The sequence below is a fragment of the Cynocephalus volans genome, chromosome 3 (assembly GCF_027409185.1).
Source record: "Cynocephalus volans isolate mCynVol1 chromosome 3, mCynVol1.pri, whole genome shotgun sequence".
Classification (NCBI taxonomy): domain Eukaryota; kingdom Metazoa; phylum Chordata; class Mammalia; order Dermoptera; family Cynocephalidae; genus Cynocephalus; species Cynocephalus volans.
The window spans coordinates 18,112,176-18,137,895 of record NC_084462.1 but is presented as its reverse complement, the minus strand read 5'-3'; the positions used below and the strand labels follow the sequence as shown (position 1 = coordinate 18,137,895).

The window sequence follows — 25,720 nt, the reverse complement described above, 5'->3', positions numbered from 1 at the left end:
TTTCATGGCATTACTGTGGCAATAACCAACCAATACGTCTAGTAAGTGCCAGGTACTGCGTTTGCATTGGGTTTATAAACAAAGACAAATTACGATTCCTGGCTTTTCAAGGAGCTTACAGTCTGTGGGCTCATATGTAACCTGTACCCAATCACACGCATGTGCACAACACACACATCCCAGTCTGGACCCGTCTGGACCCATCTGGACCAAACAGACCCCAAAGAAACACAGCGAAGAGACAAAACAGCATACTCCCCTTGTGTCTTAACTCTCAGTCCCATAATAAGCAGTTACATTTTGCTACTCCAGGCAACAGCTTGTTCTGTTTTAATTAACTTGCCTTTTATTGAATTTCCATAGTCATCCCCAAACACTAACACACCTTCACATGTGTCCATAAAGTCAGTGATCACATCACATACTGCCCTTTGATTGTGTGGAGGAACAGCATGGTTCACATCGGGGGGTTATTCATGTTTTGATCTTACTATGGCATGATTGGGGTGGGGACTGCAGGAAGAAAGTTGTGACAAGACGAGGTGAGACAGAAAGGTCTCAAGCGGGAGGCCAAGTGGTGCGAGGAATGCAGCCTCTGCAGCTCAGTTATGCTGCACAAAGGGCAAGGTCCGCATCACGCTGGCGGCTGCACAGAATGAGCCTTTATTTCTTTATTTGGAAGAGCAAGAGACTGAAATGGTAACAGGGAGACACAAGATGCACAAATCAAATTGCAACCTCAGGTTGCCTTCTCACCAAGGCCTTGTGGGGATAAGGCTGGACTGACAATAACAAAGTGGGGGCTGGCACTCTCAGAACAGCTTATAAATTCTGCCCCTAGCCTAGAAAAACCTCCCAGCTACAGCCCAATGGAAGGACATTAGCTTCAGGAATTCAGGGATTTTTGTCTGTTTGGTTGACTGCTCTAGCTCCAGTGCCTAGAAATAGTGCATGGCACAGAGCAGGTGCTCAGTAATCATTTTGAATGAATGCATGAGGCAGCATCACACTTTGCTCCTCTCTTCACCTAGGGTCAGTCTTAGGTTGGGTTCTCAGGTGCAGATTCTGAGACGAGGATCTGGGTGTCCGAGGAGAAACTGGTGAGGAAGTGGGGTCAAGTGTAGGGAACAGGCAGGGAAAGGGAGGCCAGCAGAAGCACCATGGAGGGCAGCTGCAGCCCATCCCATGGGGAGCGCTGCAGGGTAGACCAGGTCTCCCAGTTGTCCTAACCAGAAGTGAGGGAGCTGACTCTCTTCAGACACTGGTCAAAGGCAGTTCTGGAGACAGAAACCCCCAGGTGGTCCAGCAATCTGTCCTTCAGGCACAGCAGCCCCAGGAGCCCGAGGGCGGTTCTCCAAGCAAGAGATGAGGTGCAGGCCCGTTGGAGGTAAAAGCACCCTAAAGCTGGAACACAGGTGCCCAGAAATGTAAAATGGATCTGAGGGAATCTAGGCAGAAGCTTAATTTGGGAGCCTGCACACCAAATGGGAGTCACTCATAGTTAGTTCATTGTCCTCCAGGATGGTTACTTTTATGTGTCAACTTGGTAGGGCCACTGTACCCAGATATGTGGTCAAACACCAGTCTAGATGTTGCTGTAAAGGTATTTTTTAGATGAAATGAATATTTACATCAGTAGGCTTTGAGTAAAGCAGATTACCCCCCATAATGTGGGAGGGCCTCATCCTATCAACTGAAGGTCTTAAGAAAAAAAAGACTAACATCCCCCAAGGAAGAGAGAATTCTGCCTGCAGACTGTCTTCAGACTGTCAGAACTGCTGATGCAATGTCAGTTCTTCCCTAGAACCCAATCCTGCTGGCCTGCCCTGCAGATTTTAGACTTGCCAGCCTCAACAATTGCAGGAGCTAGTTTCCTAAAATAAATCTCTATGTATGTGTATGTGTATATATATATATATGTATGTGTCTCTCTCACATATACATATATCTATATACTACATACATCTCTATATATATGCATATATACATTCATATATATACATATATATCCAAAGGTTCTGACTCCCTGGAGAACCCAGACTAATACACGCCCTAAAAGGTCTTGGCCATGAACTCTTAATGTGCTCACCTTGAGACATGAGAATCTGAACATGCTAAACCCAGATGGTAACTTCAAGACCATCATTCCATCCAGGGCTGCAAAGTCAGATGCCTATAGGGGCCAGGCAGGTAGTACAGACATGTGAAGAGGGCCAGGTATGGGAGACAGGATAAGGACTGTGGCAAGCTGAAGAAGCAGCCAAAGCTGTTCTTGTTATTCGATGCTGTATAACAAACCACCCCAAAACGTAGTGGTTTAAGCAATAATCATCTCTCATGATTCTGTGGGTTGCCTGGGCTCAGCTGTGTGGTTCTTCTGCTCCATTTATGTCAGCCAGGACTGCATTGTCTGGAGGCTCAACTGCGCTGGAGCATCCAAGATTGCTTACTCACACAGCTGGCAGGTGGCACTGTCTCCTGCCTGGGAGCTCCTCCATGCGGCCGCTCAAGCAGCTTGCGCTTGCTCACAGTGTGGCCTCCTGTGGGGTGAAGAAGGAAGCTTGAGTATCTTAAGGTCCAGCTTTGGAAGATACACACTGTTACTTCTGCTGCATTCTATTGGTCAAAGCCAATCAGAGGGCCATCCCAGATTCAGTGTAAAATGGGACGACCCAAAGGCATGAATACCAGGAGGCATAGCTCATGGCAGGGGGTGGGGGGCTCATCTTCAGAATCTAACTACTACAAAAGAAAATTCAAATTTAGAAATTTTAAAGACACTGTTATGGTCCAGTTAAATACCTGCTGGCCAAATCTGGTCTACAGACTGAAAGTTTGAAATCTCTGTTACTGGTCCAACACCCTAATTTTCCCAGATGAAGACCCCAAGATCTGGTGGGAGATAGGGATGGGAGGAATTTTTTTCCAAATTGAGGTGAAATACACATAATATAAAATTAATCATTTTAAGTATACAATTCATTTTAAAATTTAAAGTGCACAATTCAGTGTTAATAAGTACATTCACAATGTCGCGCAACCATCACCTCTATCTAGTTCCATCTAAAACATTTTCATCATCCTCAAAGAAAACCCTAAGCTCGTTAAGCTGTCACTCCCTAATATCCCTAGCCCCCAGCCCCTGGCACCCACTACAATCTACTTTCTGTATGTATAGATTTACCTGCTCTGGATATTTCATATAAATGGAAACATACAATATGTAACCTTTTGTGACTGGCTTCTTTGACTGAGCATCATGTTTTCCAGGCTCATCCACATGGCAGCATATATCAGTGTGTCCTTCCTTTCTAGGGCTGAGTAATATTCCATTGTATGGATATTCCACAATTTATTTATCCACTGATCTGTTGGTGGACATTTGGGTTGTTCCCACCTTTAGGTTATTGTGAACAGTGCTACTGTGAACATTCGTGTACAAGGATTTGTTTGAGTACAGGAATTTATTTTTGAGACCATGCAGGCAGTTACAGGCAGATTCTAAATGAAAATGTAGGTTCTCTGGCTTCCAAGCTAACTCATATTCCTAGACTATGTTAGAATTAGACACAACCAAGAGATTCAAGAGATGGAGGTGGGCAGTAAGCCAGGTCCTGACTATTTCTAAAGTGATTTTAATAATGAATCAGAGCCAGAAAACTGCTGCTGTTTTGGACCCTTCCCAGAAGTTCAGATAAGTCTAAAATCACACAGCTAAAGCCGCCTGGCAATGAGGATTCAAAGAAACGAGGACAGATTGATCTTAGTCTTTTCTTTTAAAGGCAAGCACCTGCACGCGCACACACACACTCCCCCATTCTACCATTAGCTAAGCCCTGCAACAGCACCAAACATTTTGAATACTTGGGAATGGTTCTCAAAAGATTCCTCCCAGCAAAGCCCCTCCAGGAAGCCCTTTTGGGCTCAAGGCCTTCTTTTATCTATCCAAACCCAGGAGAGCTCCTACAGTAAATGACAGCTACTGAGAAAATATGAGGATTGTGTCCAGAACAGAAAGAACCTAACATTTCCAGCTTTAAAACCTCTGCGTTTCATGGGTCCCCAGAACTGTCTTTGTTGCTGTATTTTGTCAGCACCACACTCAGCCAGTGAGTGAACCGGCCATCCGTATATGGGATCCGAACCCGGGGCCTTGGTGTTATCAGCACCGCACTCTCCCGAGTGAGCCACGGGCCGGCCCTTTGTTGCTGTATTTTGAAAGAAACATTATCACCCCCAATGGCCCCTGCAGGTTGCAGGCTCTGAGTTACGGTTCTGGATCTTGCTATACGCTGGTTGTTATGCAAAATTAATTATCTTGGTCATTTGAATGTTTTCCCCTACACGTAATATAATCTCATTACAGACTACTCCATACCAGAGTGAATCTCAAGCCAAATTCCATTTAGGAAATTGAAGGTAATTTAGAGTTATATGATTTGCAAAAAAAGAAGCCCCTTTCTCTGCTAAATGCTAATTTGGTCTGTCTCCATAATGTAAAAGTAGCATTCATTTGGTTGGGGAATTGCTGTAAGTGTGTAGGAGACTTGGGGCAGCAGAAGGGACAGTTGAGAATTTTTGAGTGAGTTTATCTAGTAGTCTGTGCATGATAATTCTGGGATACAGGCAGCAGAGGACAGAAAAGGCCAACAGGCTTTCTGGGGGATGGCGCTTGTCTGCTGATGGGAAGGACATCCAGCAAGTGAAACCATGGGAAATACAGCCCTTATAGCTGAGGGACAGCTGTCAACAACAGAAGAGGCAGGGAATTTTGGAGGAAGCAGGACAAGGAAGAGAGGCTGGACCACCTGGGCTGCCCAATTTGAGCTTACGCAGCGTGTATTAGTTTGCTCTGGCTGCCATAAAAAAGAACCACAGACTGGGCAGTTTATCTTTTTTGTGTGTGGTTGGACAGTACAGGGATCAAACCCTTGACCTTAGTGATATCAGCACCATGCTCTAACCAACTGAGCTAATTGGCCAGCCCAGACTGGGCAGTTTAAACAACAGAAATTTATTTTCTGCCAGTTCTGGAGGCTGGAAGTCCAAGATCAAAGTATCAGCAGGGATGGTTTCTCCTGAGGCCTCTCTCCTTGATTTGCATATGGCCATTTCTCCCTGTGTCTTCACATGGTCATCTCTCTGCATATCTGTGTCCTTATCTCCTCTTCTCATAAGGACACCAATCACATCGGATTAGGGCGCACCTTAATAACCTCATTTTATCTTAATTCCTTCTGTAAGGGCCTTATCTTCCAAATACTGTCACATTCTGTGATACTGGGAATTAGGGTTTCAGCATATGAAATTTTGGGACACAGTTCATCCCATAACACACTATAAAGCCAAAATGCCATCTATCCAACCACCAACCACCGTCTTGTTGCACCTACACGTGCACAGCAGCCTCACCTGGTCTCCCTGCTCCCACTCTCAGCCTTCTCTGGAGCTTTCTGCACACAGTGGCCAGAGCAAGTGATGTTCTTAAAACATCCATCAGGTCTTGACCCTCTCCACCCTCTCCAGGTCCCTGGTGGCTTTCCACTGGGTTCTAAACAGATGCAAATCCCTCCACAGGGCACCAGAGCTGGCCCTGCCTGACTCTCCAGCTCTGGTCTACAGTCACTGTGCTCAAGAACTCTGGACCCTCTGTCTTCCCCTCAAGCCCTCTGAGGTCTTCTCTCTTCTGCCTCAGGGCATTTCATGGACTGTTCCTTCTGCCAAAAGATGCTGTCTCTGCTTGCTGTCTGCCTGATTCACTCCCACTCCTCCTTGGAGTCTCTGTTGAAAGACGCTTCCTCAGGGAAGACTTCCCTTGACCTCCCTCTTCCTGATCCATAGGAGCTCCCCACGGCCAGGTGAAGGGAAATGACTGACTGACAATGAACGAGTGAGCAATTGAGTGAACAAACAAATATCTCGAACAGATATCAACTTTCAAACGAACAGATACCAACCTTCAGTGGAGAGTGTTAACCAGGGTGTAAAGACCTCAACATTGGTGTAGAAGTGACAGAGCTCTAGGAAACTGGGGGTGCTCTCACCCTTACCGCCCCCTGAAAAAGGGCCTACCAGGAGAACCTCACCACTGTCCCTACTTACCCCCCACAACCCACTGCAGCTATGAGGATTTGGGTTCTTTTCAGCCCATGACCTTCCCACCCAAACTTCTCTCCCACTAGACGTATCAAATTGTAAATCACGGAGACTGACACTGAGGAATGCTTCAAGTAGCAGTGAGAGTCTCCACTGGCCTTCTCCCTGATTCCTTTTTCTTGGGTTATTATCATTCAGAAGCATGTACAAGTCAACAATCCCCTTTACCTTGGAATTACGGTTTTGAGTCAACAAACAACCTTCATAGACTTGAACAACCTTATTCAGACTCATGTGAGTACAATTGTTAGTAAAATGTGAGCACAACAAGTTAATAAATGATTCTTGAAAGATTAAATCTCATTCCCTATGAAATGGTAGAGTTAGAGGTGAGATTCCTCCAGAAGCAGATGCTGCAGCAGAGAGTTGGTGCGACTAGTTTATTAGGAAATTGATCCCAGGAAGGACTGATAAGAAAGAGGGAAGTAAGGCAAGGAAGAAAAGTGTGGTAGGTTGAATAGTGCCATCCCCATCAAAAGATATCCTAATCCTGAAACCTGTGATGTTACCTTACATGGCACAAAGGGACTTAGAAAATGTGGTTAACAATCTTGAGGTGGGGGTATTATCCTGGATTATTTGGGTGGGTCCTTGATGGAGTTTGGATGTCTTGTCCCCTCCAAAACTCATGTGGAAATTTGATCCCCAGTGTGGCAGTGTTGGAAACTGATTGAGTCATGGGGGCAGAGCCCTCATGAATGGATTCATGCTCTCCCTTGGTGGGGGGGAATAATGAGTGAGTTCTCGCTCTATTAGTTCCCGTGAGAGCAGGTTGTTTAAAAGACCCTGGCACCTCCTCTCTCTCTCTCTTGCTTCCTCTCACCATGTGATCTGCTTGTACTCAGCAGCTGTCTGCCACTTTCCATCATGAGTAGAAGCAGCCTGAGGCCCGTGCCAGATGTAGCTGTCCCAGAATCATAAGCCAAATAAACCTCTTTCCTTTATAAATTACCCAGTCTCAGGTATTTCAGTTATAGCAACACAAATGGACTGATACAGTCGTTATGCCATTCCATGTATCCTTGTAAGAAGGGGACACAGAGAGATTAGACTACAGAAGAGAAGGTCATGTGAAGACAGAGGCAGAGATCGGAATGATGCAGCTACAAGCCAAGTAATGCCAAGGGTTGCTTACAGCCGCTAGAAACTAGAAGAGGTAAGCAATGGATCCTCCCTTAAAGCCTTTGTCAACACAGCTTTAGCCCATTGATACTGATTTTGGATTCTAGCTTCCAGAACTGTAGGAAAGTAGTGTCTGCTGTTTTAAAGCACTAAGTTTGCAGTTATTCATTATGGAGCCACAGGAAACTAATATAGGAATAAAGTCAGTAATGCGTGTGTTACCAAGCAGCTCACTGCTGTGGGCAATAGGACCTCAATCCTGCCAGGGCACTCTGGGAACCAGTGGGGAACACAACTCAGAGTCATCCCAACTGGAGAGCAAGGGAGCTAGGGAATTTATTCACCAACTCTCATCAGTCACTGGGAGGGGGGATCCAACTTTCTGCCCCATGTGTGAACCACGTAGGTGCCAACAGCCAGAGAGAGCTCTCAGGTAGAGCTGGAGCTGCTGCAGTTACAAGCCACTGAGCAAGACAGTGTGCATAGAAATGAGGAGTGCCGGGGGCATGTGGACAGGCCACCAACAATGTCTGCCACACATATGAAAATAAATGAAAAGCTCAAAAGTGAATATCCAAACTAGAGCAAAAGGGTTAAACCTACATTAAGAACTTTTTCTGTGAATAAATCAGGGAGATGATAGATGTAGCTGAATACTAACCCATAGCTGCAATGTTACCTATTAAATCAACCTAGAATGGAAAGAAGAATTAGCACTGGTTGAGTGTCTACTTGGTCAAACACTTGCCTCCATCTTTTCATTTATGATGCCGTAACTCTCTTTGGAATAGTGTATTAGTTTCCTAAGGCTGCTGTAACAAATTATCACAAGCTGGGTGGCTCAAATAACAGAAACGTATTCTCTCACAGTTCTGGAGGCTGGAAGTCTGAGACCAAGGTATTGACAGAATTGGTTCCTTCTAGATCTGAGGGAGAATCTGTTCCATGTCTCTCTTCTAGCTTCTGGTGGTTATTGGCAATCCTTGGTGTTCTTTGATTTGTAGATGCAACACTCCAATCTCTGTCTCCATCTTTACAGGGCCTTCCCCTCCCTGTGTCTCTCTGTATTCTCTCCTCTTCTTACAAGAAAGCCCATCATTGGATTTAGTGCCCACCCTAAATCCAGAATTATCTCAAGGTCCTTAACTAACGACATCTGCAAAGACCCTATTTTCAAATAAGTCATATTTTGAGGTTGCAGTGGACATGGATTTTGGCAGGATACTACTTAACCCATTTTTATAGATGAGGGCACAGAGCTAATGGGTGGAGGATGAATGACTTCAGCTCCGGTTTGTAGGACATCAAAGTTCTTGAGCTTCCTCCAACCTGCTGTGTGTGGGCTGTGGAGGTATTTGAAGCCTCCTAGCAAAAGCAGCTCAAGGTGGGCTAGGTACAATAAATATTTGTTGCATAACCTAAATGAATGTTAACAAAGGAGCCCAAATTCCAGGCTCTAGACACAAATATTACATTTCTCTTTTATTTCTACGTAATTGGAACTTTTGTCCTGGAATAGTGGGAGAAAGGCATGATCTGGCCAAGGTCAACTGTCTACAGTTTGTGCTTCTGTCTACTGCTGTTGTCCTTGGCAATAGAAAAACCCTTGGCCACAATAAATTTTGTATTTTATTGCCCTTTTACCTGTTTCTCAAGTACACTGGAGCATCTTTTATCCTTAATGGTCTGTTTTTCCGAAATTTATTTTTGGAAACAAGTGAATCAAGCCAGCTTGATCCCAATAACTCTGAACCAAACAAATTGGGTCTTCTTTTTAGTTTCTTTGGAGCTTACAAGGTTTTAAATAGTCTTATGAGTCATTAATTTGTTGGCTCTTGTGGAAGTATTTATGCAGAGCCATTAAGTAGAACAAACTGCAGAGGAAAATTGAGATTCTCTATGAATGTGGCCTCTGACCCCAACCACCTATCTCCTCTTAAGAGGAAAACACAGACAGGATGTTAAGCTTTGGGGCTTCCACTTCATTGTAGCCTGGTTTTTAATCCCCAGAATGTAATTTTCCACCCTTATTCTCATCTTCAGTCAAAAACAGAAAATAAAACACAAGGGCAGAGCTCTAAACTCTGTAGGGAAATCTAGGTCCCAGAGCAAAAGTTAGCCATACCTCAAAAACTTATTTCCCCTAGCATAATGACAAATTCTCACCTACAGTTGGTCCTTGAACAGCACAGGTCCACATATATGCAGATTTTTTGCAATAAATACTATACAGTACTGTAAGTGTATTTTCTCTTCCTTATGATTTCTTGATATTTTATTTTCTCTAGCTTACTTTATGGTAACAATACAGAATATAATATATGTAATGTACAAAATACATGTTCATCAACAGTTTATGTTATCGATAAGGCTTCCAGTCAACAACTGCCTATTAGTAGTTAAGTTTTGGGGGAGTTGAATGTTAAACATGGATTTTTGACCACATAGGGGGTTGGCATCTTAAACCCCCATGTTGTTCAAGTGGTAACTGTACATCATACCATCTGAGCCACAGTATAAGGAGGAAAAGCATTGCAATGCAATTCTGACACCAGCTACTCAGAGTTAGGTCAAATTTCATAGGTTAAGGGCACAGTCCTCCACGAGACTGCCCTCACTTCATACACCTGTCACAAGCTCTAGAGCTCCCAGGCTACCCACATTTTTGACCAACTGGCTACAAATTTGGGGGCTTGCACTGCTTCTTCTTCTTCAATAATTCATAAAACAGCTCATGGAACTCAGGAAAGTGCTATACTTGCTATTATTGTTTATTATAAAGGATCCAAATCAGACCCAGCTAAAAGAAGAGACCCATAGGGTGAGATCTGTGAGGGCCCCAAATGCATAGCTGCTGTGTGTCCTCAGGAAGCATCACCCTCCCAGCATATAGCTGTGTGATTACAACCAGGAAAGCACAACTGAGACTCAGTGTCCAGAGTTTTTATTGTGGCATAATTGTTTGAATCATCAACCACACAATTGAACTCAATCTCCAGCCTCCCTTTGCTCCCCAAAGGTAAAGCTGATATCACCTGACTCGAAGTCCCAGTCCTCTAAAAACATGGTTGGTTTTTCTGATGTGGCCAGCCCCCATCATGAGTTACCATGTTAGCACAAACTTGGGCATGGTCTGTGGGGCCCCCCCTGAATAACATAGAAAATACTATCATTAGGGAAATTCTGAGGATTTAGAAGCTCCCTCCCAGGAGCCAGAGACAAGGGTCAGCTAAATTCCTTATTATATAACACATACGTATACAATTGATGAGGCCCAAATTAATAAATTGTTCTCTGCCTTCACCTGATAATTAAAATCTTTTGTCACTGGGTCAGTTTCCAGTTTCTGAAAAGACAGATTCTTGCTTGCTGGAATCCAATGTATGGGACAGATTGGGAAGACTGAAAGAAGAGCCTGAGAGCTAGGGCTTAGGGAGGCTGTGGGGGCAGGGTGGGGTTGACACATGAGGTCCTTGGACCAGCTGGGGTTGAGGACAGGAGGGAAGGGGCTTTAAGAAATCTTCATGAGGGTTTTAAGTTGAACTCTCTGTAGTATGTTTGGAATGACATGGCTTAGGAATGAAATTCATTTTAATTTCCTTTGACTGTGGACTTGTTGCTTTTAAATATCTTCTCCCTGCAGAGACTGAGTTGGGAGGCTTATCCCCCTAGGACTTATCAGTTTTTTTTTTACCCTATATCAATCTTCTTTTTCTGATAGTGAACTTTTCCTTTTTTACACACCATCTTCACATTACAAGTAGGAGCCAGTTCAAGTTTGACACGTACTGACTGTGGCCACCTAGTTAGGCAAAGACAGCATGTGCTAGGCCCTGCAGGAGCATGAGGTGAAAAGGCAAAGGCCTTGGGGCTCAGGGGCTGGTGGTTTGGTCATGGGTGTTATCCATGCTCTTTCCTATATAATTTGGTTCCTCTTGATCTTGAGCATGGGGCATGGAGTGGGAGCGAGAGACCTCACCAATAAGAGGGTGGGAATCTCCATGGAGACAGCAGAGAGTCCTTGAAATCAGCCAAACCTGGGTTCAAATCTCAGTTTCACTGTAAATCAGCGGCTATGGGCTAATTACTGAACTTTCAGTCTGTGTCAGTTTCCTGACCTGCAAAGTAGGGATTAACTCACCCAGAGTAGGGCAAACACAGCCAGTGACCTCCCTTGGGACCGTACCATTTTAGTGAGCACCTACTGGCGTCCCTTAGCAGTACCTGCACTTCTGTGCCTAAGGGATGTTTTTGAAACATGCAAAGAGTTGTTAGATAAACACCCCAGCTCCCGTGCTTCCTCATCAATGATAAAGCCCAGTGGAATGAACCTTGCAGTTCAATCTCTGCTGGGAGAAGATATTTAAAAGCACAGGCCCACAGTCGAAAGAAATTGAAATGAGTTCCATTCCTAAGCCATGTTTCTCCAAACATCCCCTTACTTGCCTATGAACGTACCCTGCATTGGCTGCCTTCCCTTCTCCATCTCATTTCCTCTCTCCCCTACCCATGTTTCCTGGGATCAACCTCCCAAAAAAACCACTTGCTCAGAAATACTTGTCTCAGCGTCAGCTTCTTGGGAAGCCCAAACTAAGACACGAAGTTACTGTGAGGGATAATTGAGGTTCTCTATAAAGGGCTCAGCACAGTGCTGGCACATGAAAAAGCTCCTTAAATATCAGGTGCAGTTGTGTAATTCCACCTTTGGATGAGTGGGATTTGGAAGGGCTTTGTGGAGACATCATTTGAGACTTGCCATAGAGGGAGAGTTGGGAGTCGTCCAGGTGGAAGGGAGGCTGGACCACGGCGGTGGATGAACTCACCAAAGAAAGGGTGCGAAGCAAGGAGGAGATAGTGCCACCTGGGGGTGGGAGGCAGAGGGGCCAGGAGAGTGGACGTGTTGGCCAAGTCACCCACAGAGAAGAGAGATTGTTACTCTCCTAAACTCCTCATCCCCAGCAGGAATGGACTTATTTTCTCAATCTCTGGTCCCCTAGCTCTGTGGTCCTCTCCACATCGAGGGAGAGAGAGGTCAGTCCTCCTGTGGGTCTGATATCTTCCCAGAGCCCGCAGTTCAGGTAGGAAAGGTGGACTTGTTCGCCTAGGCTGTCCTTCTTTTTCCTTTTCTTTATTGCTGTCAGTGTTATTTATATCACTTTAGGCATAAAGCTTTATTGTAATCAGAGCAACATTTTATTTTTTAAAACTGCCTTTCAAATGAAACTCGTCTGACACTCACCAAAGACTGTGGAAACTTTAAAGAGGCCACACAAAGCTCTATTTGGCTCCACCTTAATCTCAAAGGCAAGTGCGGGGGCCGGGGCAGGAAATGATCACACACATACTTGCCACGCTCCGCCCTGAGTGAAGCATGCTACCAGTCTTCATTGACTTCTCACCACAAACCAGGGAAGGAGGAATTACTATTCCCATTTTACGGATATGGAAAAGAGCTTTTCCAAAGTGGATTTACTGGTTTCTCAACTGAAGGTCATTTGACATAGACCTCATATTCCCAAAGGGTTTCCCACGTGGATTGCTGATGTTATCTGCAAATGAGGCTGTGCACACAGTTGCAGACACACTGATATGTTTGAAAGGACACAGCTTTCCCCCTTATCCGCCCACACACTGATCCTGCATAACAAACCAAAGTATGTTTAAAATAAATCCTCTAACCAACTTGTGAAAAGCACAATTATATTGCACTGTGTGTTAAAAGAGTAAGTTATGTCAGGAAAATATTTTAAATACAGTCCTGTGTCACTTCTGAGAAATGCTTCATTAGGTGATTCTGTCATTGTACAAACATCATACAGTGTATTTACACACACCCAGAGGGTATAGCCTATGGTGTAGCCTATGTTCCTAGACTACAAACCTGTACAGCATGTACTGTACTGAATACTGTAAGCAATTGTCACACAATGGTAAGCATTTGTGTATCTAAACATATCTAAGCACAGAAAAGGTACAGTAAAAATACTGTACAGAGATTAAAAAAATAGCGTGCCTATGTATGGCACTTACCCTGCATGGAGCCTGCAGGACTGGAGGTTGCTCTGGGTGAGTCAGTGAGTGAGTGGTGAGTAAGTGTGGGGGACTAGGACGTTACCGTGCACTTTATAAACACGGTACACTCAGGCGACACTAAATTTATAAAAAAAGTTTTTTTTTCTTTCTTCAATAATAAGTTAACCTTAGCTTACTGTCACTTTTTTACTTTATAAACTTTAAAAAAATTTTAAAAATTTTGACTCTTCTGTAATAACAGTTAGCTTAAAACACATTGTACAGCTGTACAGAAATATTTTCTTTCTTTATATTCTTAGTCTGTAAGCTTTTTTCTATTATTTTATTTTATTTTTCTACTTTCTAAACTTCTTCGTTAAAAACGAAGGCACGAACATACGCATTAGCCGCAGCGCACTCGTGGTCAGGATCGTTAGTATCACTGTCTTCCACGTCCACATCTCGTCCCACGGGAGGGTCTTCAGGAGCAAGAACACGCACGGAGCTGTCATCGCCTGTGACAACAATGCCTTCTTCTGGACTATCTCCTAAAGGGCCTGCCTGAGGTTGTTTTACACTTAACTTTTTAAAATATAACATAAGGAGTACACTCTAAAAGAACGATAAAAAGTATAGTATCGTGTACCAGTAACACAGTCATTTATTATCGTTATCAAGTACTATGTACTGTTCATAATTGTATGTGCTAGACTTTTATACAATGGGCAGCTCAGTAGGTTTTACACCAGCATCACCACCAACACGAGAGCAACGCATTGTGCCATGACGTTATGACAGCTTTGAAGTCACTAGGCAATAGGAATTTTTCAGCTCCATTGTAATCTTATGTGACCACTGTCATACATGTGGTCCATCATTGCCTGAAACATCATATACGGTGCATGAATGTATATGCGATTTTGTAACTATTTTTGGTATGTTGTCACATGTTAAGAATTGTGGGCACCTTAAAAAACGGAGGCAGCCTGGGCCTGTCCTGATTCCTAAGAGACACTCCTTTTGTCTTTTATTCTGTCTTGGGTTGGGGAACCCAGAAGCAGACCCTGAAACAAAGATTCGAGGGCAAGGGGACATCCCCAGCAGGGGAGTGAGGAAGTGAGACAGGAAAGGGAAGGCAATGAATACAGGATTAGTTATTGATCCAGGTGCCATGGTGGACAATGGAGCTTAGTCTTGCTGGGGAGCTCTGGGCAACAGGGTAGGACACACCCCCGAGTTACCCGACCAGAGAGGGGAGAGAATTGGGGTATTTATTCTCCAGTTCCTACCAGTCACTGGCTGGGAGCTGTTCCTGGGGCTGTTCAAAATAAAACAGAGAAAGCCTTCAGGCAGAGGGTCCGGTGGTTGCAGCTGGCAGAGGTGGGGCCTTTGTACCCAGAAATGGGGAGCCCCAGGGGCCTTGGGCGGGCCCCGCAGCATCCGTCCCTTCCCGGCCCCTTCAGGAGCAGACACTTCCTAGTTCTAGAAACAGCTGCTCTCAGTTAGTGGGCTCACATAGGGAAACCATACCCTCTCCGTTTCCCACTCATCCCTGTAAGAAATGAAAAACATTTAAAAATATATGTTTGACAATCCCAAGAATGTGAGCTCCCAGAGGGGAAGAATGACGTAAGTAGGTTTTTTTCTCCCCCCTTTTTCATTCATAACACCTCACTCCTTCCAAAGGCACAGTAATTAGGCCACGTGAACAAAACTTTCCACTCTGAGGTGGGCAGAGAAAGAGGTGGAGGAGGAAGGGAGGAGGCCAGAGGGTGGCAGCAGGTCTAGTCTGCATAGTTATCCCCGTTTTACAGAAGAGAAACCGAAAGAGCTGCAGCTGCATGCCCAGGATCACACGAGTTTCAGTAGAACTAAGACTCAGATGTGTCATTCTCACAGGTGTTTGCTCTACCTGGTTTTTGGATTAGACGCTGCAGCCCCTGACTGTTGTCCTGTGCTCTCTCAACCTGGGCCCCCAAGAGCAGTGTTGAGGCAGAGCAGAGTACCACTTGACAGGTCCACAGACCCTCAATTTCAGCTCTGCGGATGTGTGTTAAGGGTCTTCTGTGCAGAGAGTTGCGTGGGAGGCAGGACTGGGTAAGATACAGCCCATGCCTGTGGAGAAGCTAGTGTTCACATCAGAAAAGCCCTGTGTCTATGTGGGGTTCACAGTGTGCCAGAAAAGTAGGTGGGCACTGGTGCACCAAGGGTGGGGTGGTGGAAGCCATCTCTACTGGATGCAGGCAAGAAGGGGTACATTGTCTGTAGAGAATTTGAAAGCAACAATAAAACCAGCTAAAAGTTGGTCTGTTTCTATCTTCACCATGCACCAGTAATTCTACACAATGCCAGTGATTAACTACCTGGTGGAGTTTGGATGTGTTGTCCCCTCCAAAACTCATGTGGAAATTTGATCCCCAATGTGGCAGTGCTGGAAACTGATTGAGTCATGGGGGCAGATCCCTCATGAATGGATTCATGCTCTCCCTTGGTAGGGGGGAATAATGAGTGAGTTCTCACTCTATTAGTTCCCGTGAGAGCAGGTTGTTTAAAAGACCCTGGCACCTCCTCTCTCTCTCTCTCTCTCTCTCTCTCTTGCTTCCTCTCACCATGTGATCTGCTTGTACCCACTGGCTGCCTGCCACTTTCCACCATGAGTAGAAGCAGCCTGAGGCCCGTGCCAGATGCAGCTGTCCCAGAATCATAAGCCAAATAAACCTCTTTTCCTTATAAATTACCCAGTCTCAGGTATTTCTGTTGTAGCATCACAAAACGGACTAAAACACTACCCCATCTTGAAAAAAAAAATCTTTGGTCTAAGTTTTTTTTTTAAAGATGACCAGTAAGGGGATCTTAACCCTTCACTTGGTGTTGTCAGCACTACGCTCTCCCAGGTGAGCCATGGGCTGGCCCTTCTTTTGTCTAAGTTCGAAATAATTGCTATGGTTACTGTTGGGTATTAGTAACATATAGGTGAGCCTCAGATGAGCACTTTTTAAAATTACTTGAACTTAAATAAATATTGTATTCTACATGAGCTTTACTTCAGAGAACTCCCAGTTCTACCATCTGCTCCCCAAACACAACAACTGAGCAACAGACCCTCGTTTCAAGAGTAAGTTCCCGTGGCAACAAGACAGGGTTGTCCACTCCACACCGACCACTTCTTCTGGAGGTTCTAGCCAAGGTAATTAGGCAAAAAACAGAAATAAAAGGCATCTGGATTGGAAAATAAGAAGTTAAACTATCCTTATCCTCAAATGACACAATTTTGTACAAAACTTCAAGGAATCCACTAAAAACTACTGAGGTTAATAAATGAGTTCATCAAGGTTGGAGAATTCAGAATCAACACACAAAAACCAATTCCATCTCTAGCCACTAGCAATAAACAATGCAAAAATGAAATTAAGGAAAAATATTCATTTATAATAGCATCAAAAAGAATAAAATACTCAGGGATAACTTTAAGACAATCTTGAAGAACAAAGCTGAAGGACTCATACCTCCCAATTTCAAAACATACTGCAGAGTGATAGTAATCAAGATAGTGTGGCACTATCATAAGGATAGACATATAGATAATGAAATAAAATCAAGAGTCCACAAATAGACCTTTATTTTTGGTCAATTGACTTTTGACAGAGGGACCAGACAATTCAGTAAGGAAAGATTGCCTTTTCCATTACGGAACAAATGGATATCTACATGCAAAAGAATGAATTTGGATCTCTGCCTCACACCATAGACAAATATTACATCAAAGTGGATCATAGACCTACATGTAAGAGTTAAAACTCTAACAGTCTCAGAAGAAAACATGAGAGTAAATATTTGTAATTTGGGTGAATGATTTTTTTATCTATTTCACCAAATGTACAATTTATAAAAGAAAACATAAACTCAGCTACATCAAAGTTAAAAACTTTGTGCTGCCAACAATACCATTAGGAAAGTGAAAAGACAACCCACAGAATGGGAGAAAATATTTGGCAAATTATAAATCTAATAAGGGATTTGTATCCAGAATATAGAAAGAGCTCTTACAACTCAATAATTATAATTTTAAATAAACAAAACCATGTTTTAAATTGGCAAAGGATTTGAATAGATATTTCTCTAAAAAAGATATAAAAAAGACCAATAAACTCTTAAAAAGATGCTCAACATCATCAATCATTAGATAAATGCAAATCAAAATCACAATGAGATGCCACTTTATACCCATTAAGGTGATCATAATAACAAAGACAGACAGTAACAAGTGCTGGAGAGGATGTGGGGAAACAGGAAGCCTCGTGCATTGCTGGTGGGAATGTAAAATGGTGCAGCTGCTTTGGAAAGCAGTCTGGCATTTCCTCAAATGTTAAACACAGAGTTACCATACAACTCAGAAATTCCACTCCTAGGTATCTACCCAAGAGAAATGAAAACATACGTCCACACAAAAACTTGTAGATGAATGTTCACAACAGCATTACTCACAATAGCCGAAAAGTGGAAACAAGGCCGCGCCGCCGTCGCTCTCTCCAACACCAGCACCGCCTCTCGCTCGCCGAGCTCCAGCCCGAGGAGAAGGGGGGGTAAGTAAGGAGGTCTCTATACCATGGCTCGTACAAAGCAGACCGCCCGCAAATCGACCGGTGGTAAAGCACCCGGGAAACAACTGGCTACAAAAGCCGCTCGCAAGAGTGCGCCCTCTACTGGAGGGGTGAAGAAACCTCATCGTTACAGGCCTGGTACTGTGGCACTCCGTGAAATTAGACGTTATCAGAAGTCCACTGAACTTCTGATTTCGCAAACTCCCCTTCCAGCGTCTGGTGCGAGAAATTGCCCAGGACTTCAAAACAGATCTGCGCTTCCAGAGCGCAGCTATTGGTGCTTTGCAGGAGGCAAGTGAGGCCTATCTGGTTGGCCTTTTCGAAGACACCAACCTGTGTGCTATCCATGCCAAACGTGTAACAATTATGCCAAAAGACATCCAGCTAGCACGCCGCATACGTGGAGAACGTGCTTAAGAATCCACTATGATGGGAAACATTTCATTCTCAAAAAAAAAAAATTCTCTTCTTCCTGTTATTGGTAGTTCTGAACGTTAGATATTTTTTTTCCATGGGGTCAAAAGGTACCTAAGTATATGGTTGCAAGTGGAAAAATAGGAGACAGAAGTCAGGTATTGGCAATTTTTCCATTTTCATTTGTGTGTGAATTTTTAATATAAATGCGGGGACGTAAAGTATTAATGCAAGTCAAAATGTTTGGGTGAACAAGTTTCAGCAGTTCAACTTTATAACAATTATAAATAAACCTGTTAAATTTTTCTGGACAATGCCAGCATTTGGATTTTTTTAAAATAAGTAAATTTCTTATTGATGGCAACTAAATGGCATTTGTAGCATTTTTATCATACAGTAGGTTCCATCCAGTCACTATACTTTTCTAACTGAGTTGTCCTACATGCAAGTACATGTTTTTAATGTTGTCTGTCTTCTGTGCTGTTCCTGTAAGTTTGCTATTAAAATACATTAAACTATAAAAAAAAAAAAAGTGGAAACAAGGCAAATGTCCATCAGCTGATAAACAAACAAAATGGGATATATTTATAGAAAGGAATAATATTTGGCAATGAAAGGAATGAAGTACAGATACGTGCTTCCACATGGGTGAACCTTGAAAACACCATGCTAAGTAAAAGAAGCCAGACACAAAAGTCCACGTATTGTATGATTCCATTTATAGGAAGTGCCCAGATTGGACAAATTCATAAAAACAAAGAGTAGATTAGTGGTCAGCTAAGAGTAGAAGGGGAAGTCTGGGGGGTGGGGAGAGATGGAGGAGGAGATTTGATGGGGGGACAGGATGGAGAATGACTGACAATGGGTTCCAGGTGTGTTTGGGGGATGATGAAAATGCTCTAAACTTAGGTAATGGTGCGATCACACAACCTGGTAGATGTACTAAAAACCATTGAATTTCACATTTTAAATGAGTGAACTTTATGATATGTAAATTATATCTCACTAAAGTTATTTAAAATAAAAGAGTAAGTTTTGCAAAATTCAGAATTGTCTGGGCTCATTTCAGACTGGTTCCTGTGGGACTACATATTCCTGTGTTTAAACGGTAGGTTCCAAATAAATGATAACAGCACAGTGATCATAAAGACAACAAAACAGAATTAAGTTACTTTATTTCTGCCACTTTTGTGACCACTTGGAGTTTTTATTTATGTCTAGAATTTAAAACAGTGAAACAGAGAGTGAATCACAAGCTGCAAAAATTTTGTTTTGGTAGGTACAAATTTATGCGTACACTTGGAATATTTTCTTGAACTTGAATAATACCTTTACAATTGAAAAATTCATTCTTTTTATAACTGATCATTGTTTTAAAACCACAGAACAAATAAAAAAATGATGATTACTACTGATTATTATATTATTATTACTGGGAATTATTTCGAAATATAGAGGAAGTTGTTAAAAATGATTTGCCGCAAGTATCAATGCGCTGGGGGCAAGCCACATCGTGAATCAGGTTGCAATGCCACACTTGAAAGAAACTGGCTGTACCCAGAGTAAGACATGCAGGCCCAGTGGATCGTAAGAGTTATTAATAAAATATCAATATTTCATTTCTCTAGTCAAGTACTTTAAAATTGCATGTGCCATTTCCATACAGTGTTTAATCTCACTGTCCCCTGATACAAAAGCCAGTGCTGGAAAACAAGGCCGTGTGTGTATGTGAGTGTGTGTGTTTGGTTGGTTGGTCTCGTTTTGTTTTGTTTTGATTTGATTTTGCCCTGTGCATACCCACTTTTGGCTGTTGCTCAGGCGGGGTGTCAGACTGGGTGCCGAATGGAACCCTTCCACCTCACCACTGGCTAGTGTCTTTATTCCATGTGTTTGGCTCTTGGCCTGCATATCTCGTGCTGAATATCATTGAACCTTATTGATTATTCCAGGCACTTGCTTCTGTCTGATCAGAGCAATACGTTCTTCCTCTCACTTCCGGTCATTTTTTTCTTTCTCCAGTGCTCCCTGTCTGACTTCCTCCTTGTAAAATTCCCCTACTATTTGCTCTCTTGGCTAATCCTTTATTAATAGTTGCACAGTTTCTCTGTGTTCTTACATACTGAACTCAGCCATTTTAGCACAAACATTTCAAATGGATACAATTTTTTAATGGAGAAAAATTAAAGGTCAGAAACCTGTCCATTTCCAAACATTTTATGTACGGTTAAAGTCAAAGTAGAGGCTTCCGGTCAAGATGGCTGAATAGACTGTCCCCAGTGTCACTCTCTCCCACAAATCAACCAATTTCCAACCATTAAAAAGCATCAACAGCCAAGCTGGCGCCACTAGAGCTCAGGGGAAGAGGAGGAAAGACCTATGGAGTTCATGAAGTCAGGAGAAACCACGATGAGAGAAAGGAAGGACCACTCCCACCATTTCAATCCCAGGCCACTTCAAGGCTGGCCCTGGTGAGCACATGGAGTAAGAAGTGTCAAAAACCACAATTGTGCCTTTCATATGAAGTCACATGGAGGAAGCAAGGGAGAAGAGGGCCTTGGTGGCCCCCAGGCCATCAGGACCACTAACAGTGTTCCTGTGGACCCACATAGAAGGGAGAAGCCACAACAACTGAAAAAAGGAGCCACTCAGAGGCCAGTGAGTCATTGCAAGGGACTAGCACATGGTCTGTCCCATGGGAAGTGTTTGGAGTGTGGGTGGTGGGGGAGACGGGCCCACAAAGGCAACACTGGGGCACAGCGTGGACAGCTGATCTGCCCCCCAGTCAGCACAAGCCCACTCAGTGGGGACTGGTTAGGAATATAGAACTGCAGGGGGTGCAGTTTGCTGAAAAGACTCAGGCCCAGACCAGAGTTTCCACACAACCTAGGTGTACCAGACCTCACAAGACCCAGAAGTACATACGAGGTCAACAATTAAAAGCTGAGCTGCCCAAAAAGCCTTCCCCAGGGAATCAGCAGCAAAGCAGCAATTTAGCTCAACTACAGGGCTCAAGTGCTGGTTCCCATAGGAAGTTCCTCCATTTTAGAAGTAAGCAAAGGGCAGCAAATTAGTTTCAGTGCAGAGTTTAAAAAGTGGTGGGAACAGCAAATAATCCAACACAGAATTGAAAGAAAAAACAAAATACCCACAGATCAAAGTTTGATATTAACTAGTAAAAGTCTACCACCACCAAAGAACACCTATAAAACCTAGAAGGACTGGAAGGCCCCTGGGCTCACAAGCCAGGGAGGAGGGAAGGCTGTGGACTTCAGCCACACCTGCTGACAACCACACCCAGACCAGCAACATCACCAAGCTGCTGCAGGAAGTGCCCTGGGTCCCTGAGCTGGGGCGGTGGGTGGCCGAGGGCTTCAGCCACAACCCCGTGACATCTGCATCCAGCCCAGCAATACCGAGCCATGTTTCAAAGCCCCCGGTCTCCCATGCAGGAATGAGGGAGGTGACATGGGCCTCAACCACACCCCTCCTTCCTCCTTCTTCCACCCTATTTCATTCTCCCTTCCTTCTCCCCTTCCCCACCAACTGCTCTGCAACATCTTAGAATGTAAGAAGAAAAAAAAATATTAATAAATAAATAAATTTTTTAAAATGACAATAAAGTCAAAGTAGATAACAATGTACTTCAAATTTTATAGGATGTAAAATATTCTAAGGCTTAAGTTAAAAAGATTAAGTGCATGCTCAGAAATGCATTAAATTCTTCTAAATAATTGCAACATAACTGTCACACATCGGTGTCATCATTGATAAAGTGACAGGTGGTTTTCATGTGAATCATGGGGCACTTACTTCTTCGTTGGCTGGAGTGATGTGAACACTGTGCCCAGCTGAACCTTAGGGAAATACACTGGAGTGTGTTATGCACATAAACACCGAGAGATGCCTCATAAAAACCCAGACTACTACAAAACGGTTTGAGAACCACTGGTGTGTAGACGACTATGTTTAAAGTGGCCAATTCGATAAGCTACAACATTCATATTTTTAATGAGCCCTGACTTTCGTACTCAAACATTGTGTGCTAAAAACACACATAACTCAGAGCCATTTATATTGCTCGGGTGTTTCCAATTGCTTTCTCTAAAAGCAAAGGGAGGGGAAAAAAGCAGTGGGCAGGCATGGTGATTGATGAGCAGGGCTAAATATTTTCCATTTTTAAATAGGGGGACAAAAAGCAAATATTGGGCTGCCCTCAAGTTCTGTGCAGAGGAGAACAACACGCTCAGGCTTGATGGAGCACCTTTCAGGCCTCAGGTAACCCAGAGCATTTTTAAATCCTAATCAGTTACATGCTGGTAATACAGTCCCTGAAGACAAACAAAACATCGATTATGTGCTCGCCGCAATAGCTCGCACACATTTCTGGTCGTTACTGTGATTTTTCATTATTTATACAGAGCCGCAAGTGCATATACCACACGGTAAAATGCATGTGATGTGGGCCCCTAATTACCCTAATGTTGATTAACTGAGAAAGAAAATGGTGGTCAAGTTTTGGGGACTGTCATCTATCCCCTTGGAAAGGAAAAACGGACAGAGCACAGCAGTCTGCTGTGAAGGGGATGATTCTACATTTTCCCGACATTTGCCTTGTGCAGAGATGGTGTCTCTAAGAGCCCGCATGGAGCTGTCCTCTGGGGCTGAGACCAGAAAGCCCTAAGTTCGTTTCATTTCATTCTCACGAGCCTGCAATCATTTTGCACATTTCATGCAGAAATGCCTCCACACCAGTGCTGTGATGGAGTGAATTTCAGGGTATCTTCCCCCCATGAGATATATAGACTGCCGTCACCATATTTCATAGCTCAAGCAATTGAAAACTGTTGAATGTATATTACGGGTGTACAGATGGGAACATTTTCCTCCTGGATATAAGCCATGCTTTCTGCAGGAATTAGAAAAGAAAAAAAAAGTCAAGGGTCATTTAAGGTGTTCAGCATACAGGAAAGTAAACGGACCTTTCAGTGGGTTATTTTTTTTAATCAGTATGAGGTAATGTAGACACATTGATGCCTTTCTGGAATCATCTCTGCATAGGGAGAAGGCATGGAAACAATTGAAATTAAGAGGCATGAGCTTGCAGGGGCAGAGAGAGTAACAGCAGCATAAAAGTATAAAGTACATAAAACATAATTAAAGAACTGGAAGGTTCTGTTTTGCTCTCAATGCTATTTTGGGGGTATTAATATATACAATGGCAGTGAGGTGTAGCAACTGGGAAAAAAGCAATATATTAATTCTCAGATCAATAGTTTGTGAAATGCCTTTTTGCTGTCCCAAGCGTGTGACTGTTGCACTGATAAGGAATGATTTCCTTGGAGTTAAAGGCAGCCGCCACAGGATGAGATTGCTCTCTGGAGGGGAGGGCAGAAGAAGGGGGCCGCACTAGCAAAGGAGGAGTCATTTGAGAGTCATAAGAACTCTTCCCCTGGGTTCCCCCTGTCATTCCATTAGTTCTCAGTGCAATACAGAAATGTCTTGAAACACAGCATTGTGACCGAGGTTTAGCTCTAGTGTTTAGCTCTAGGTAAACCCACAGCCTCTCATTTTCCCGTTTCTCACCTCTTGTCGGGGTTCAGGCAACTTTAAGCCACTGTATATCACTAAAGTTTGTCAGGGGGAAAAGAAACTGAAGACGGAGAACAGTGGTGAAAAAAGAGGAGCATAGCAAACCGAGCTGACAATTTTGAAAATGGAGCTCATTTAATGAACCACATCCGATTCTGCAGCTACAGCACAGATTCCTGCTGTTGATGTCCTTTCCATTTCTAAGAAGATCTCAGCTCAGGATGACCCCATCTTGAGATAAGACATGTTATACACACCTCCTCCAGGCAGCCCACAGACAATGACCAATTGACAGTGGAGCCCTTTGCTGCAACTGGGAATTACCTTTGGGGGCAGTTCAGGCTCCAGAGCTCCCCAAGGAATGAGCCTAGATGCCAGAAGACATCACCTCTCTATTCGGCTTTCTCCTCTTTACTTTTCTGCTTTCCTCACTTTCTCTTTCCTGATAACAGCCCCTCAATGAATCACTTACACAAGATTCCCCATCTCAGGAGCTATTCTAGCTGTCTCTGTTCAGATGGAAAAAGAATACACAGACATCTCTGGGCTCCCTTGCAAAAAACTGAGTGTCTTGTCATGGCCTGCATAGAGAGGCTTCCCTAAGCTGCTCTTATGTTCCCAGTGCTATGGACAGTGACCTGAGAGCCTGTTCTGTCACACAAGGTGACCCCTCAGCACAGGCTGTAGGTGGACTTCCAGGCTGGATAAGAATATGGCAGATACTTAACCAAGCCCAGAGAGAGCAGAGTACGAGTTATACAGGAGTTAGAAGTCAGCCATGCATTCCAGAAGGGCAAGCTGCAACCAGGTGAGAAAGGGACATTGGCTGGAAACCCAAGAACTAGGGGACAGAGGCTCAGGACCCCAAGTCTTCCTCTGAGACTTGGAGGCCCTATAAAGCCACTCTCTTCCCACACACTCAGGTGCCCACTTAGGGGGAAAGCAGAGGGAGGGGAGAGCTGCAAGAGAGACTAAACATTTTTATTCCAGAAAGACTGAGCTCTATTTAAAAGGACTGTTGAATTATTGGATTGGATGAAATTTTAAGCCAGAAAGAGCTAAAAGTTTTATTTTTCCTACTAACATGGAGCAGGGGCCCAAAAGAAAGACAAGATCTAGTTCCAGGTGAAATAGATGTTTTCTCTCAAAACACATTTGGTTGTGTGAGTGACCCTGTGACCCACCTCTTACACATACTATGATAACTTGAATGCTTGGATACAGAGAGATAAGGAAACTACACTGATCAGTTCCCTTCCTGAGTTTTATTATTCAGCAGTGCATACACATGCACGCAGAAGAATTATTTTAATTATAAAAGAATTACATGGATATCTGACAAGGGATTAATATCCAGAATATAAAAGGAACTCAAGCAGCACAACAGTAAAAAAAAAAAAAAAATCTGATTATAAAATGGGCAAATGATGGGCCGGCCCGTGGCTCACTTGGGAGAGTGTGGTGCTGATAACACCAAGGCCCCGGGTTCGGATCCCATATAGGGATGGCTGGTTAGCTCACTGGGTGAGCGTGGTGCTGACAACACCAAGTCAAGGGTTATGATCCCCTTACCGGTCATCTTTTAAAAATAAATAAATAAATAAATAAATAAAAATAAATAAAAAATGGGCAAATGAGCTGAATAGATATTTCTCAAAAGAATACATAATGAATGGGCAACAGGTATATGAAAAAATGCTCAACATCACTAATTATCAGAGAAACACCAATCAAAATCACAATTAGATATTATCTCCTCCCAGTTACAATGGCTATTATCAAAAAGATAGAATATGACAAATGCTGGCCAGGTTGTGGAGAAAGGG

At 43.5% G+C, this 25,720-nt stretch overlaps 1 pseudogene; it reads left to right on the top strand.

Moving 5' to 3' along the window:
* The first annotated feature begins 17,896 nt into the window (after window positions 1–17,896).
* LOC134372026 (histone H3.3A-like) lies at window positions 17,897–18,448 on the top strand (annotated as a pseudogene).
* Window positions 18,449–25,720: the final 7,272 nt, after the last annotated feature.